Below are 16,369 nucleotides of genomic sequence, written 5' to 3'. Positions count from 1 at the left end.
GGCCCAAATAATAAGCAACACTGACTCCAAAAACAATTAAGCTGAAAACAACAAGAGATTTTTAACATGGCACTGTGTCACATAGCTCTCATCATAGAGTAATTCAGAATATCTTAATGCCACAGAGCACCCACCTTCTCTGACAAGGCAAACTCTGTGTCAGCTTGGCTCTGCTACAAACACATCAGTCATTATTTCCTCCTACAGGAAACACCCAATATTTATCACCTACTGCTGCCAACAAACCACGAAATGGCTTCTTATCCTATTTTAACAATATTTTAGGCATAGAGCTAAGGCAATTTTTCCCTGGATCTCAAGTATCTCTTAACGCAGGGTTCAACAGGATTGCATGCATCTGCACAATCACTACCTGAGCAACAGCTGCCTACTTTCAGCAAGCAGACTACAACACTTATCACTCTAACCGTTCTGGAATAGCTGGGACAGGGAACACTCCATGGTAAGCCTGAATCCAAGGTACAATTCGGAAGGTCATACACTTCATGTCAGACCACTTGTTAAGCAGGTTATTGCACTGAATGTTTATTAAACACAAGTAAAACCCAAAAATACAATGAAGGTATCAAAGTCAAGCATTCAGTAGTTGAAAATAACATAATTAAGCTTGGCCACACAACCTCAATTCAGCAGCATTGTTTGCACATACTATACAGATTTTAGTGATATAACCAATTATTTTTCATTTCTGTAAGTCTGCAGCCTCACCGAGTGCACTGTACACACATCTTCTGACAACAAAACCTGATTATGCAGAAAATACAACCTGTCCTTCAGTCCTCTGCAAGAAAAAAAAGCTGATTAAGACAGTAAATGCTGCATGGAGGAGCAGGTATTACTCGACTGTCAGAGCCATGAGCAACAGCAAGCAAATCACTTTAACAAAAAACTTCCACTGAGGGGTAGGGACTAAGGGTGAGAAAAATAGGACTGTGTTCCTCATTTGCTGTAAAGACCTTGCAGAAGCATCAATATTTAAGCAGTAGCTGAAGTCAGCTAAGAAACAGTTTTATACAATACCAGATATATTCAACTACATGCTCCTGGAGATGGGGTATTAAGCATTTCAAAATGGACTCACAGAACTATGTATGTGCTTTTGACCTTTGCCTGTACAGCTCCAGGAAAACGAGGACAGTATGACCTCCGTGATTTGTGAGAATACATTAATTTTTTTTTGTTTGGGTATTTTCTTTCAGAAATTAGGTTTTCTGTCTTCAGAAAACAGCATGCAGTAAATAAACCTCAGGCTACACAATGAGTAAAGAAAAATATTTAATAGCCAGTCATTAAGAACAAACATTGCTCACTTGATGCACTGTATCAGGCTACAGTCTTGGGAGAAAATCATATGCAATTGGAAAACTGCATATAGGCATACAAAATGAACAAACAACCTTCACTACATTATTTCTCAATGTTTTTATGCTCAACTTTGCAGCTTTAATAAAATAAAAAGCTTACAGAATACCGTTTTTAAACAAAATGAAAAAAAAATCATTATGAAGCCCTCTGGTGCTCTCCTAAGTCATCAGAATGATACAATCCTTTCAAGTAATCATTGATAAGCCATCAGTAGGAGGTATCATCCTATATATACCTGGACAAACAGAAAGGGATGGAACATTTTTCTAATGAGCTTCAACAAACACTTGCTGACAGCAGAGGAATGACAAGATTCAGTAAATTCAAATCCATTCCAGGCTAGGAAAGGACAACACTAATGAAGGGACTTTTCTGGATTCGACTTATGAAGCATGTGTCTGTCCGAGACACCAGTTATCTTTTCCCCATTTCTATTCCCTCTGACACAGTGAAACCCCACATTTCAGTACACCTGCTCTGTTACAGCATATATTCCTTAGGCTTTCCAGATTCCAGCCTTGGCGCTCACCTACTTTTAGACTCCCTGGGTCTTTTGATCCCCCAAATACATTACAACATTGGCAAACAAAAACTTTTCAGCTGCATATATGAAACACATTCAGAATTTTACCAAATTAAGAGGCAGTAAAAAGCATTTTTTGACTCTAACACAATTACTGAAAATTTAAAGTCATCAATTTAAGGAAATGCAGGGGACTTTAGATGTTCTGGGTTTTTTTCCCTTCCCCCTCATTTAAAAAAAGGTGAGTTTGATCTTATTCAAATCAAAGGCACGCTTCATCCTCAAAAGTAGCCAGATTTCTGTGGCTGAACCTGCAAACGTATGGACATTATGTCCACCCTAAGTGGACAAAGGCAGACAAAATTATAAAGCACTGAGAACATGATCAATCAGTAATGTCACTCAACAAGTAACTCTTGATACGTCCTAGCATGTGTAGAATGTAACACATCAGCTGCCTATGAAGGTGTACACGTCTCAAGACATACCTATTTTGGAAAACACTCTCAGAAGTAGCAGACGTGGGAACTTTGAGCCTGACAAGCGGTGGCCAGTAGGAGGCTTTCTATACAGGCAAAAAGGCAGTACGCAGCATGCCTCTTTTTGGAAGAGAATTAACACTGTTTCTTATGAGGCAACGGGATACTTTCCTTATTCCTTACCATGTGGTTTAACTACTATAACATTTTTCTGAAGTGTGACTGATCTTGGCACACATGACTACTTAAACTAATTTTGAGCATTTGTTTGGGACAAAATCTTTTTAAATATTTCTTATTTGGGTTTAAAGGAAAACTCAGTGTCATAAACACAAAATTAAATACAGCTGCCACTTCAGGGGAATTACTAGAAGGGAAACACAATTTAACACCAGAAATTGTTGACACATCCAATTGGAAATGCTCTCGAACACACCAAGGGTGCCTTTCTTTAAATAAATTCAGCTAGAGAAAGGTCTTCCTTTTCTTCAAGCTATAGAATGACCTCTAATAAGTCAACAAGGCCATCATAACAGAGTACACTCCATAAATTTTTGTATTTGAGCATGTGAAATATTAACCAAAGCATATTTGCATACACTTAGTTATCAAAAATAGAATCAATTGCCCAATATCAACCATAACGGTTGGTGACCATAACCATAACCACTGCTCGGCCTGGTGGCAGAGCTGAAGGAGGAAGTGGAAAGGTTAAGGAGTGGAAAGGTTAAGGAGTATCCGGGAGTGTGAGAGAGAGAAAGATTGGTGGAGCTGCACCCTACTGTCCCTGAGGCAAAGGCAGCAGATGGAGGTTCCACAAGAAGCAGAGGATCCCCTGCCTTCTTGCCACCAGGTAGAAAGAGGGGACCTAAGTGACGGGGGGGAATGGAAACAGGTCCCTGCTCGGCGTGCCAGGCGAACCCCCGCCCGGCCTCCCCCCCCTTCCCGGTTGCCTTTACACAACAGATATGGGGCCCTGGAACTTGAGGGCCAGGCAAACGAGGATGTAGATGAAGGTCCATCCAGGGGGTTGCCTAGGGTGAGGCAGTCAGCCTCAGACATTACAACTGCCTCTGCTAAGAAAAACAGGAGGGTAATTGTCATAGGTGATTCCCTTCTGAGGGGAACAGATGGCCCAATATGCCGACCGGACCCATCCCACAGGGAAGTCTGCTGCCTCCCTGGGGCCTGGGTCAGAGACATCACTAGGAAGCTCCCTGGTCTGGTACGGTCTTCTGATTACTACCCACTGTTGGTTATACAGGCTGGCAGTGATGAGGTTGCAGAGAGAAGTCCTGCAGCGATCAAAAGGGACTTCAGGGCACTGGGGCGACTGGTTGAAGGATCGGGAGCACAGGTAGTGTTTTCCTCTATCCCTACAGTGGCAGGGAAGAATACTGAAAGGAACAGGAAAACACACCTGATCAACACGTGGCTCAGGGGCTGGTGCCATCGGCGGAATTTTGGCTTTTTTGATCTCGGGGAGGTTTACACGGCACCGGGCCTGCTGGCAACAGATGGAGTCCAGCTGTCTCACAGGGGGAAAAGGATTCTTGCTCATGAATTGGCAGGGCTAATCGAGAGGGCTTTAAACTAGGTTCGAAGGGGGAAGGGGATAAAACCAGGCTCACTAGAGATGAGCCTAGGGGTGGTGTGCCGATGCCAGGGGTGAAATCGATAGCCCAGCTCAAGTGCATCTACACCAATGCACGCAGCATGGACAGCAAACAGGAGGAGCTGGAAGCCATTGTGCAGCGGGAGAGATATGACTTAGTCGCCATCACAGAAACATGGTGGGGTGACTCTCATGATTGGAGTGCTGCAATGGATGGCTATAGACTCTTCAGAAGGGACAGGCAAGGAAGGAGAGGCGGTGGGGTGGCCCTGGATGTTAGGGAGTGTTTCGATTGTATAGAGCTCAACGACTGTGATGATGATACGGTCAAGTGTTTATGAGTAAGGATGAGGGGGAAGGCCAACGAGGCAGATATCCTGCTGGGAGTCTGTTATAGACCACCCAACCAGGATGAAGGGGCAGATGAAGCGTTCTACAAGCGGCTGGCAGAAGTCTCACAATCGCTAGCCCTTGTTCTCGTGGGGGACTTCAACTTCCCGGATGTCTGCTGGAAATACAACATGGCAGAGAGGAAGCAGTCTAGGAGGTTCCTGGAGTGTGTGGAAGACAACTTCCTGACACAGCTGGTAAGTGAGCCTACCAGGGGAGGTGCCTCGCTCGACCTGCTGTCTACAAACAGAGAAGGACTGGTGGGAGATGTGGTGGTTGGAGGCCATCTTGGGCTTAGCGACCATGAAATAATAGAATTCTCGCTTCTTGGTGAAGTAAGGAGAGGGGCCAGCAAAACCACAACCATGGACTTCGGAGGGTGGACTTTGGCCTGTTCAGGACGCTGGTTGAGAGTGTCCCTTGGGAGACGGTCCTGAAGGGCAAAGGGGTCCAGGAAGGCTGAACGATCTTCAGGAAGGAAGTCTTAAAGGCGCAGGAGCAGGCTGTCCCTGTATGCTGTAAGAAGAACGGGTGGGGAAGACGACCGGCCTGGCTGAACGGGGAGCTCTTGCTGGGACTCAGGAAAAAAAGGAGAGTTTACCACTTGTGGAAGAAGGGGCAGGCGACTCGAGAAGAGTACAGGGATCTCGTTAGGTCGTGCAGAGAAGAAGTGAGAAAGGCAAAAGCCCAGCTAGAACACAATCTGACCACTGTCGTTAAAGACAACAAAAAAAGTTTTTACAAATATATTAATGACAAGAAGAGAGCCAAGGAGAATCTCCATCCTTTATTGGATGCGGGGGGGAACACTGTCACCGAGGATGAGGAAAAGGCTGAGGTACTCAATGCCTTCTTTGCCTCAGTCTTTAACAGGCAGACCAGTTATCCTCAGGGTACTCGGCCCCCCGAGCTGGAAGACAGGGATGGCGAGCAGGATGAACCCCCCGTAATCCAAGAGGAAGCAGTCAATGACCTGCTACGCCACCTGGACGCTCACATGTCTATGGGGCTGGATGGGATCCACCCGAGAGTGCTGAGGGAGCTGGCGGAGGTGCTCGCCAAGCCACTCTCCATCATTTATCAGCAGTCCTGGTTAACAGGGGAGGTCCCGGACGACTGGAGCCTTGCCAATGTGATGCCCATCTACAAGAAGGGCCGGAAGGAGGATCCGGGGAACTACAGGCCTGTCAGCCTGACCTCGGTGCCGGGGAAGATTATGGAGCGGTTCATCTTGAGGGTGCTCACAAGGCATGAGCGGGACAACCAGGGGATCAGGCACAGCCAGCATGGGTTCATGAAAGGCAGGTCCTGCTTGACCAACCTGATCTCCTTCTATGACCAGGTGACCCGCCTAGTGGACGAGGGAAAGGCTGTGGATGTGGTCTACCTGGACTTCAGCAAGGCCTTTGACACCGTCTCCCACAGCATTCTCCTAGAGAAGCTGGCGGCTCACGGCTTAGACAGGTGGACTCTGCGCTGGGTCAAAAACTGGCTGGACGGCCGGGCCCAGAGAGTTGTGGTGAATGGAGTTCAATCCAGTTGGCGGCCGGTCACGAGCGGTGTTCCCCAGGGCTCAGTACTGGGGCCGGTCTTGTTTAATATCTTTATCGATGATCTGGGCGAGGGGATCGAGTGCACCCTCAGTAAGTTTGCAGACGACACCAAGTTGGGCGGGAGTGTTGATCTGCTCGAGGGTAGGAAGGCTCTGCAGAGGGACCTGGACAGGCTGGATCGATGGGCCCAGGCCAACTGTATGAGGTTCAACAAGGCCAAGTGCCGGGTCCTGCACTTTAGCCACAACAACCCCATGCAGCGCTACAGGCTTGGGGAAGAGTGGCTGGAAAGCTGCCTGGCGGAAAAGGACCTGGGGGTGCTGGTTGACAGCCGGCTGAACATGAGCCGGCAGTGTGCCCAGGCGGCCAAGAAGGCCAATGGCATCCTGGCCTGCATCAGAAATAGTGTGGCCAGCAGGAGTAGGGAAGTGATCGTGCCCCTGTACTCGGCCCTGGTGAGGCCGCACCTCGAATACTGTGTTCAGTTTTGGGCCCCTCACTACAAGAAGGACGTTGAGGTGCTGGAGCGTGTCCAGAGAAGGGCAACGAGGCTGGTGAGGGGTCTGGAGAACAAGTCTTATGAGGAGCGGCTGAGGGAACTGGGGTTGTTTAGCCTGGAGAAAAGGAGGCTGAGGGGAGACCTCATCGCTCTCTACAACTACCTGAAAGGAGGTTGTAGCGAGGTGGGTGTCGGTCTCTTCTCCCAAGTAACAAGCGATAGGACAAGAGGAAATGGCCTCAAGTTGCGCCAGGGGAGGTTTAGATTGGATGTGAGGAAAAACTTCTTTACTGAAAGAGTGGTGAAACATTGGAAGAGGCTGCCCAGGGAAGTGGTGGAGTCCCCATCCCTGGAGGTATTTAAAAGACGAGTAGATGAGGCACTTAGGGACATGGTTTAGTGGGCATGGTGGTGTTGGGTTGACGGTTGGACTCGATGATCTTAGAGGTCTTTTCCAACCTCAATGATTCTATGATTCTATGGTAACTGTGACAGGTAATTTATCTGGCTCTTTTCAGTGACATATACTACAATGCCAATGCATACACTGAACACAGTTAATGTCTCTAGGAGCAATATTTTAAAGAAAGCCTTATTAAATGAACAGATACATGCAGTCTTACTCCCTGAAAAAATAACACTGCTTATGCAGCAAACCTGATGAATATTTTCTTTATACAAAGTATATAACAAAATTCCAAGGATTAAGATGCTTGCTTATCCAATTTCAGATAATTTTCTATTAACTATTTAATTTTGGGGTAGAAGCTCCTATTCAAGGCCATGTAACTTCAACAACATTTCCATCTTAGAGACAAACAACTGAAAAATCGAAGTGTTCTAAGGCTATGTTTTTAAAAATTCTTATAGATGTACTTTTTGCTTATTTATGTTCTGCCTCATTTGACACAAAAAATTCCTGTTCACGTGGTACTGGGAGTTGAACATAAAACTAGTGTCACTCATTTCACAGATCACAAGAGAAGGACTGCCCTAAGTCATGGCTTCTATCACACACACAAGCTGTCCACCTACTTAGAGATCTTTGGCGGGGAATCACTTGAAAAAAACACTTAGCCTTAGAGCATACAGAGCAATATTTTGCTGTACAATTTTAGTATGATATATACAGCAGACTGTTTCAAAGCCTCTTTTCTGAAACTAAAATAATGTGACACTTTACATAACTGAACATTTGCCATGACAGTAAATAACCTTCCACTGGGTTTACTGAAGGACATACTAAAAATTACTTTCCTTTTAACTGGCCGTTGGCTTTCCATGCTTTTAGAAGACTGGTCTTACCTGCAAAAATACACTAACTTTAAAGAAATAATGTACTGTCATTCAAACACCATAATGTTTCAGTCACAAAAATAGAAGATTATTAATAGAATTCAGAATAAGTGAAAACTATTAAATACTAAAATACACACTTTACAAAGTGGTTTACAGATTATTTTAAGAATCAATGAGGTGCATGCTTTTTTCCACTCAAGAGAGCTGTTCTAAAAAGGTAATTAGCTAGATATAAAGTCTTCATATATAGGCATCTTAAAGGCTTGCACTGCTCTTCCTCACAGCAGTTATTCAGAGCTTCTGTTTTAAAACCTTAACTAGCTGGGGAGAGGGAGCACACAAACTACTTTGCAAAATCCTGAAAAACTCAAATGCAAACATTTGGATTTGGATAGACTATATAAACTCAACATCTCGGAAATATTTCTTCTATGTCAAACTAACAGCTCTGCAAGACCTTCCATATTCCATGTTACCCACAGCTAAAATCCAAGAAATAACAACCACAATGCCAGGATGAAACAGCCCAAAATCCTCAAATTTACTGTCTACTGCTCTGGGATTTTATGCCAGTGGGGGAGGCTGGGATGAACTGCAGGGCTTCAAAGAACTGGACTCTTCTTGGAGATGAACTGTTGATGAGCTCCTCTTTCTGCAGTCATAGCTCAAATAGGGATGTTTGGAAGAAGGCAGCTATTACCTGTGGCAGATGGTGACAAGCCACACAGCAACTACCTCTCTACCGCACATGGAACAGTTAATTTTGTAAATTAATGTTGTTATGATTAGTTATGAATTAGAAGTTCAATGGGTGTTAATATTTATTAACTTAAACCAAAAGCACAGTTCCTCTATCAAGCACTGTTTCTGATCCTTTAGCAACATTCACAAAACATCTATACTCCTTAAGCCTTCAAAATTCATCCCCTCCCTCTAACTACAAAGGCATGGAACTTGGCCAAATAGCGCAAAAAAAAAAAATCATCCCCGTAACAAGAAAATTAAAATAAAAGCATTTGGTTATCAACTTGGTAAAATCCAGCTTAAATAAATCACTGAATAAAATACGATGCAAGTAAGAGACTGTGCTGAATTAAAAAAATGTCCGTGAAGACTAGTATCAAATGCAAGATCCTCTCAATTTCAAACTGATGCCTGTAACTCCCCTGCCTATTAGTGAAGTGTCACCAGCACCAGAGACATAAATGCTACAGACAGTCCAACTGGAAGAAACCAGCTTCAAACATGTCCTGATTCTATTCATCACAGCAACAGAAGTACAATGATAGCTTACAAAATTTTCTGTCAGTTAACACAGTTAGAAGAGAATTATTACTCTTGTTGGCTGTCACAGCAAAGGACCAAACAAGGAGTCTTACCAAGAGGCCTCTCGTGTATGCTCATGGCAAGCTCTGTTCGTAGCTGTTAAAAAGCGAAAACAGTAGTCAAACGCTGTCTGAAGCAATCAGAGGAGGTAGACTCACCATCTGTCTGCAGCCTGAAACAGCTACAGAGTTGTTCTGTCAAATCAAAAGAAAAATGCACTGCAAAGTTGATCATTAAATCCAAAGAGTGGGGATGCATTTATAAATGGAAACTAATCATCCGACCTGCTAGCTAAGGATAGCTACAAAAATGAAATCTCGCTTTTCTCAGATGACTGGTAGCATTGGTAACCTTTCTATGTAACTCTTCTGGGCCTGGCTGGGATAGAGTTTATTTTCTTCATAGCAGCTCTATGATGCCGTGTTTCAGATTTGTGACCAAAACAATACTCCTAACACACGAATGTTTTAGTTATTGCTGAACATGTTTGCACAGCATCAAGGCCTTCTCTGTTTCTCACACTGCCCCCCCCAGTGAACAGATTGGGGGGTGCGCAAGAGGTTGGGATGGGACACAACCAGGCAGATAACCCAAACTAACCAAAGATATATTCCATGCCATATAACATCATGCTTAGCAATAAAAAGGGAAAAGAGGGGGGTTTCAGTTAGGTTTGCTATCTATTGCTTGGGAACTGGCTGGACATTGGTCTACCCGTGGGAGGCGGTGTGTGTGACTGCCATTGCATCACTTGTTTTGTCTTCTTTCTCTCTTCTTCCACTTCTTCACTTACTAAACAGTTTTTATCTCGACCCCAAGTTTTCTTGCTTTTACTCTTCCATTCCTCTTCCCTCATCCCACTGGGGGTGAGCAGGCAGCAAGCGAGGAGCTCTGTGGTGCTTAGCTGCCTACTGGGCTTAACCAACAACAAGTATCAGCCCTTCACACAAAATCCGAGGCAGCAAACTGTAGTATGTGACTATATTACCCACAGACGCTAACAAAGAAATATGGAACATATACCACTATGCCAATATGTTGAAATGTTAACTAGCTAGCAATTTTTATGACCTGCTATCAACACTTTTGGTCAAGTAAGAATTATGGTAATTTCTTGGTGTGTTATTATGAGTCTTACTCATAGAGAGAGATATACTTCTTGCCTCTTTCAAATGCAAGAGTCAGTAGCATCGCAGATGGTACAGATGCCAAAAAAATCTTCCAAAGTAAAGAATAAGAAGCTTCCCCTCCACCTATTCGCACCATTTGTCACTTTGTTGCTCACATGAGTGCAATATTTGGTTAAATGGAAGCGGTTTTGAACGGTTGGTTTCATTTTTACCTAGAATCACTTCAGTGAGGCAGTTCAAAAGCACAGCCCCATGGCACAACAAGACAGGAGAGCTAACTGCTGTGCAGCACCAACAACTTCCCAAACTGGCTTTCCGTCAAAAAAAAGTGTGTTGTCCAACAGCACACTCAATCAGCTCAAAGAAGTATTGAATTTGTAGTTCTTACAGATAGGCGTAGTAGTAGCTCCAAGTTTAACTAGACTTCTTTTTTATTATAGAACCTGGTTGTCAGTTTAGAAGTTCCTTTCTATACGTGATGTTAAGACACATGTTAAGACTAAAGCCTTCCTGCTGTACTTGGAGCTGACTTGGATTTGCAGCTTTTTTCTCCCTGAATACAGTTACAGAACAATACTTGTTTACAAGAAAACACTACACTGGAAAAATAGCTGATCCCTAGAAAACTTTTATTCTTTGTGAGAGTTTCAGATTTTGCAAGAATGATGTCTGTTTCAAGAATATGCCTTCTGCATTACAGCAAATTATTTATTACAGTAGCATTGAGAGGTCATAATCAGAACATAAAACTTATTTAACCATACATCATGCAAATATCTAAGTTTCCTGTGCTAAAGAGATTATTTTACTTAGTTTTTTTAAAAAAGCTTTCAAGAGATTTCAGAAAGCATCAGACAGGATAAAATAAACATCTTCTGTCACCTCTTTTTAGCTAAGAAATATTACCTTGCCATAAACAGTCCCATCTTCTAAAGTAGCTGCTATTAAGGTTAGTTATGATGATTTTCAAGTAAGAATCCACTTTTCTCTAATGCTACTGCTTATACTAGAGGAAGTTTCCTGTAAACAACCACAAAACCACCTCACTGTTATTCTTCAAGTACTCCTTTGGAGTTTTGCTTTGCCATTGTATCAACAAAGCCAAAATCCAGGTATATTCAGCACCCTCAGAACGTGCATCCCACATTGACTCATTCACTTTCCCTGTGGTAAGTTTCAGCTATTTAAATCCATATGTTGGTCTGTTGTACTTACATCACAAGTGTACATAAATATTCTTACTCTGTAGTTGTGCTACACCTTCAACATAGAGCTGAGGGCTCCTAGCTGGTAACGTACAAAGCTGTAAGAGTATTGACAAGGAGAGATTCAGAGGTTTTAACTCTGAAGAACTTTAAAAGCAAGTGAATGCAGAATCTTTGCAGCCTCACACCAGTTATTTGATTCCAGAATATCTTAATTGTCAAGTTCCCCCTCACAATTGTGATGTCAAAGAGAAAGAGACAAAAAAGCAATTCCTAGAACAGATGAGGCATTCTGAGTACCAGTCATTTTCAGGTTAAAGATTAGAGCCATGAACTGGACTTCCAAGCCACACACGTGGCTGAACAAAACCACTTTGAAACTGAGGGTTCTCACAGCAAGTGTCAGGTTTAGATGCATCTCTTCAGTACAAAACACATCCAGAATGTTACTGCCACCATGGATGCAGCACTGTCTTAGGAAGAATTCTTTAAAGATGACACGTACTAACACCACACCAGATTGATGCTCCTTTCCCCTCAGTCAAGTAAGAACTAGTAACAGACTCCCTAAATATACCTCCTACTTACCAGAATGAACCAAACAGTAAACGGAACAGTGACTCATATTTAATTTATTTTAAGAGTGAAAGAAAATAATAAACAGAGCACATGGCCCCAGTAGGAACTGTTCTGCCACACGCACCAGGGCATGCTTGTTATTCTGACTGGTGATCCATAGAGCCAGTCATTATGAAGATCACCTTCTAAATTAGAGGCTGTGTCTATGTTTACTGAAGCTAGTAGGGAACCCCCCTCCACACCTTTCCATATTAATCTATTCTGGAGTGATTTCACGTAAACTATGCTTACTTTGTGTACTCACATAGCTATGGGAATGTAAGTTAAGCTACCTCAATGATTCCTCGCTTCTGTATTTGTAAGCCAATGTCATGAAACCAGCATAGCTAAAAGCTGTGGGGAAACCAAATATATCCACCATAACCCATAAGAAATCCTCACCACAACAAAGCAGAGTCACTATTGCAGAGATGCATTTAGATTGTTCCATCGTTTTGTGTATGGTTGTCTTCACTCACCCGTACTGATGCAAACGTTTAACAACCTCCTTACACACGAGCTCTGCCATGCAAACCTCTATTTTAGATTGCCTAGCTCTATTCAACCACTCTTGAGGTAAAGCATTTATTCTTCACATTGTCTGAAGGCACAGGAGATAAGTCAATACATCTAGCTGCATAGCCACGCAATCAGAGCTGCTCCACAGGCCTCCACTTCTACTGTTATTTTAGAAAAAGGCTTCTGAGAAGTACATGAGTATTTAAGTTACATAGCTAGAGTAATCTGCAGTGGAAACCATACACACAGTGCAATACAATCATTTAGTTATTGCTCATGGAATTGCTAGAAAAAGTATTTTGTACTCTCTTAAGGAAGAGGAAAAATGAGATGTTCCTCTTTTCTCTTCCCCTCCTCTAACATCTCCACAAACCAGGTTACGCAGTCTCCTAGCCAACTGCTTAAGTGAGAAACATCTTTGTAAACTGGTAGAATTGACAATTAGTTCAAAACGTAAGAACTGTTTGATGTGAACCTCCCATTTACTTGGGGTTGGGTGGAGAATAATGAGTATAGGAGAAAGAGGAAGACATTGACACTTTGGAACACATTTTTTTGGTACCAAGAAGTCCACAGGATAAAAATAAGCTATCACCAAGGTTTTAAAAAAGTATGTTCTGTACATAGCCATTTTAAAATAGAAAGAAATAACCTGTGTGTCTTACATGCAAGGAAAGAGATCCCATTTTATCCACTGGCTGCCACCCTTATTTCCCCAATCAATTTTCAGTTAGCATGTGCTCTTGAAAGGCTATTGTTTTAGAATAAGGCTCTTTGCTGATGAACCTGGACTTGCCATAGCAAGAAAGGAAAGACCACTAAAACCATCTGAATTGATTTATGAAAGGAAATCTGCACTTTGGCTCCAGCAGCTCTTGCTGGTCCCTCATTTCAATTTGAGAATAGCATCAGAAAACAAGCCTAAAATATGCTACAGAAAAAGGAACAGTTATCTTAAAAGAAAGCATAAGAAATGATTATATGAGAAGATACCCTTTCTGATTTACCTACATAAGCAGAGATATCATTCACTGCAGTTCAAAGAAAATTAAGTTATAGAAAAAACAGATGTTTTAGGAATTCATTATATTCCTTGCCTCGAAAATTAGGAAAACAAAGTAAAATAAGGAGGTTAAAAGAAAGTTAAAAAAAGTTCAAAGAATCTTCAATTTACATTTTATATTATACACACAGACAATTAGGGTTAATTTACGGGAAAAAATCAATTAGCAAACAACTGCTCTGCTGCAGTGGCAGAGTAAATTATGGCTTATTAAAAAAGACAAAAATTACTCATCATTATATAACTAATGTTATGGTCTCACTCAATTATTATAATGTGTTTTAGTCACTAATACCAGCAAAGAAAAATTCAGAAAAGGGAAATTAAAACTATAAAAATAGTTTTGGTATGCTACAGTAAGAAAGCAAAAGTGCTAGGACTGAAACTTTTAGAAAATTTGCAGAAGTGAGTAATGAGATGAAGTACCAAAGACAAGAGAGATTCAGAAGCTTAAGACCCTAAATCACTTTTAAAAACACAGCATCTCTGAGTTACCTGAATTTACAGACTGAAGGAAAGTGCAAGATTGCTAGATGAACGTTAAGGAGCCCAAAACGTTTTTCCCCAATAATGAGAGAGTCAAAGAACATTTAAAAAAAAAAAGGCAAGAAACTTAAAGGTAAGTAGAAAAGACTTCACACCATTTGTCATTTTATTATTGTAATTTTAGGAACTGCCTAAAAATTAATGACAGGAATCAAAATATAGCCTTCCCCCCCCAAGTTAAATGATAACAATAACTGTAGTTACTAACAAAAACAAACTCAGTAATGCCTTCAGTGAACAGACACGCTCTCAGCCAAAGTCAAACCGAAACTTGCATCCCAACACAGCACTGCAGAACCATGAGTACATTTAGGGATAGTTGGATGCAATTGTAACTCTCCACAAAGTTTCCAGGATTAACCACTGGCTAGCAACTGCATAAAATACTGCTCTACTTTGAAGTTCCAGTTCCCAATGCCAGCTTCACATGAGCAGTCATCTCTTCCTGAAGACAGAGCTAAAACACATACAAAAGTAGAAGCAATACAAACTTTCAGCTTTTATGTTCTCCTACCAATGGAAAGATAAGTACCATTCGCAGTATCCTGCCTCACAAAATTTGATGATACAACCAAAGATTAGGTAAAAACAACCCCAACAACACACAAAACAAAAACACTATTGTAGGTTTCTCAATTAATTTGCATACCTTCCAGTATGCATCTCCTTAATTTGCAAAGACACTCTGATGGTTTCATACTGCACAGCAGTTTACTTTCTGATTTGATACAGTGGAAAAAAAAAGTGGTGACACGTTAACTGTGCTGTAAAGGAGGCGGTAAGGAGCATTTTAATTTTATCTGAAAATCTGTCAGGACAGTTCTGTCATCATAAACCTAGCCCCCTTCCTTCTTCATAGTACCACATACAATGCAATGTGAAAACCTTCCCATTGAAGAGGATTAATACTGACATTTGAATTTTTCCAATGTATAAGTAATATCAGCTTTAATAACAGCCATACACGTCATCCTTTATGTTGTATGACATCTAGAACAAATTTACAGAACCCTTGTTCTCCCAACAATTCAACACACCAGTGGAGGCAAAAAAGCAGGAATGAAAAATACTTACAGGAGCAACGACATTCATCAGAACAAGAAAGAGCAGAAGAGAAGGCATTTCATATACCATGCCTACTGTTTAGATTAATAGGAAGAGACTGGATAACTGGAACGGAAAATGGCTGCTTCAGCGACCTTTAGTGTGCACAATGCCATCCCTGAAAATAAATCTTAAAAATGGATATGCTCAAAATACTCATCAAGGAAAGAGGGAGCAGGCAACTGACAGCCCATTGAGAAAGAATCAACGTCTGTGGTAAGACTTACAATTCTGGGCTTTTTAGATCAGCTTGACCTCAATTTGCATCTATCATTCTATTCCTTTAATTAGATTAATGTCTCTTTCATGGCACACCATAGGTGTTACAGACTGCCTTCTTTAAACACATTTGAAATGTTAATTAAAAACGCTAACAGCTATGCACAGTATTGAAAAAGTGTAGTACCACGAGATTGATGAAATTCATCTGGAAGAAGTATTTAATACAGGAACAAAATCCTAAGCGACTGTCAAATATCTCTCTTCTGTCAATGCTCACTTAACAACAGCTTTAGATGATCTTTACTAGAGAAAGACTATTCTTAGCTGTTTAAAAATGACAGAAGAACAGACTGATCCCCCTCTAATGGGAGAAAAGTCTTCCAGCATCTCAATGGCCTGAAAGTCTAGTTATTTTTAGCACTCTACGGGCATGAAAACACAGCTCTAAACTGTGACCTACAGCTATGCACAGCCAAGCATCACATCATACGACAGCCTTAACTTTAGCTAGAAGCACGTCTGTAGTTGCTTCAGACTATCATTATTCATCTCACTACCAACAATACCTTTGGATGGATTTAGCAACAAGCATTTGAAATTTTTACCATCTTTTTTTTAAATTGCTGCCATCGGCAGAACTCAATTCAAAGGTAGGAGATCTTAATGGACTTTGCAGAAAGTATTTGAGAGACCATGTTAGGTTAAATGGATTACTACTTCTCTCTGGTACAGAGGATGAAAAAGAACCTTAAAAGCAGAAAAACTTAAACTGTCATATTCAGTACAGAAAGTCATTTTTCTAAGCACAGTTTGAGTAAATGAAAAAAAAAAAAAAAAAAAAAAGAAAAAACCTTGTTTTCTTCCAGCAGTAGTAACAGCCTGGCAACAGGAT

At 41.7% G+C, this 16,369-nt stretch overlaps 1 protein-coding gene across 1 annotated transcript in view; it reads right to left on the bottom strand.

Annotated features, from left to right (window-relative positions):
- Positions 1-16,369, bottom strand: part of TDRD9 (tudor domain containing 9) — a 94,172-nt gene that overhangs the window by 69,734 nt on the left and 8,069 nt on the right. The gene's annotated exons all lie outside the window — the stretch shown is intronic.

Source organism: Aptenodytes patagonicus, chromosome 7 (assembly GCF_965638725.1).
Source record: "Aptenodytes patagonicus chromosome 7, bAptPat1.pri.cur, whole genome shotgun sequence".
NCBI classification, from domain to species: domain Eukaryota; kingdom Metazoa; phylum Chordata; class Aves; order Sphenisciformes; family Spheniscidae; genus Aptenodytes; species Aptenodytes patagonicus.
The sequence above is the reverse complement of the archived record's forward strand: the minus strand, read 5'-3'. Positions and strand labels throughout refer to the sequence as shown.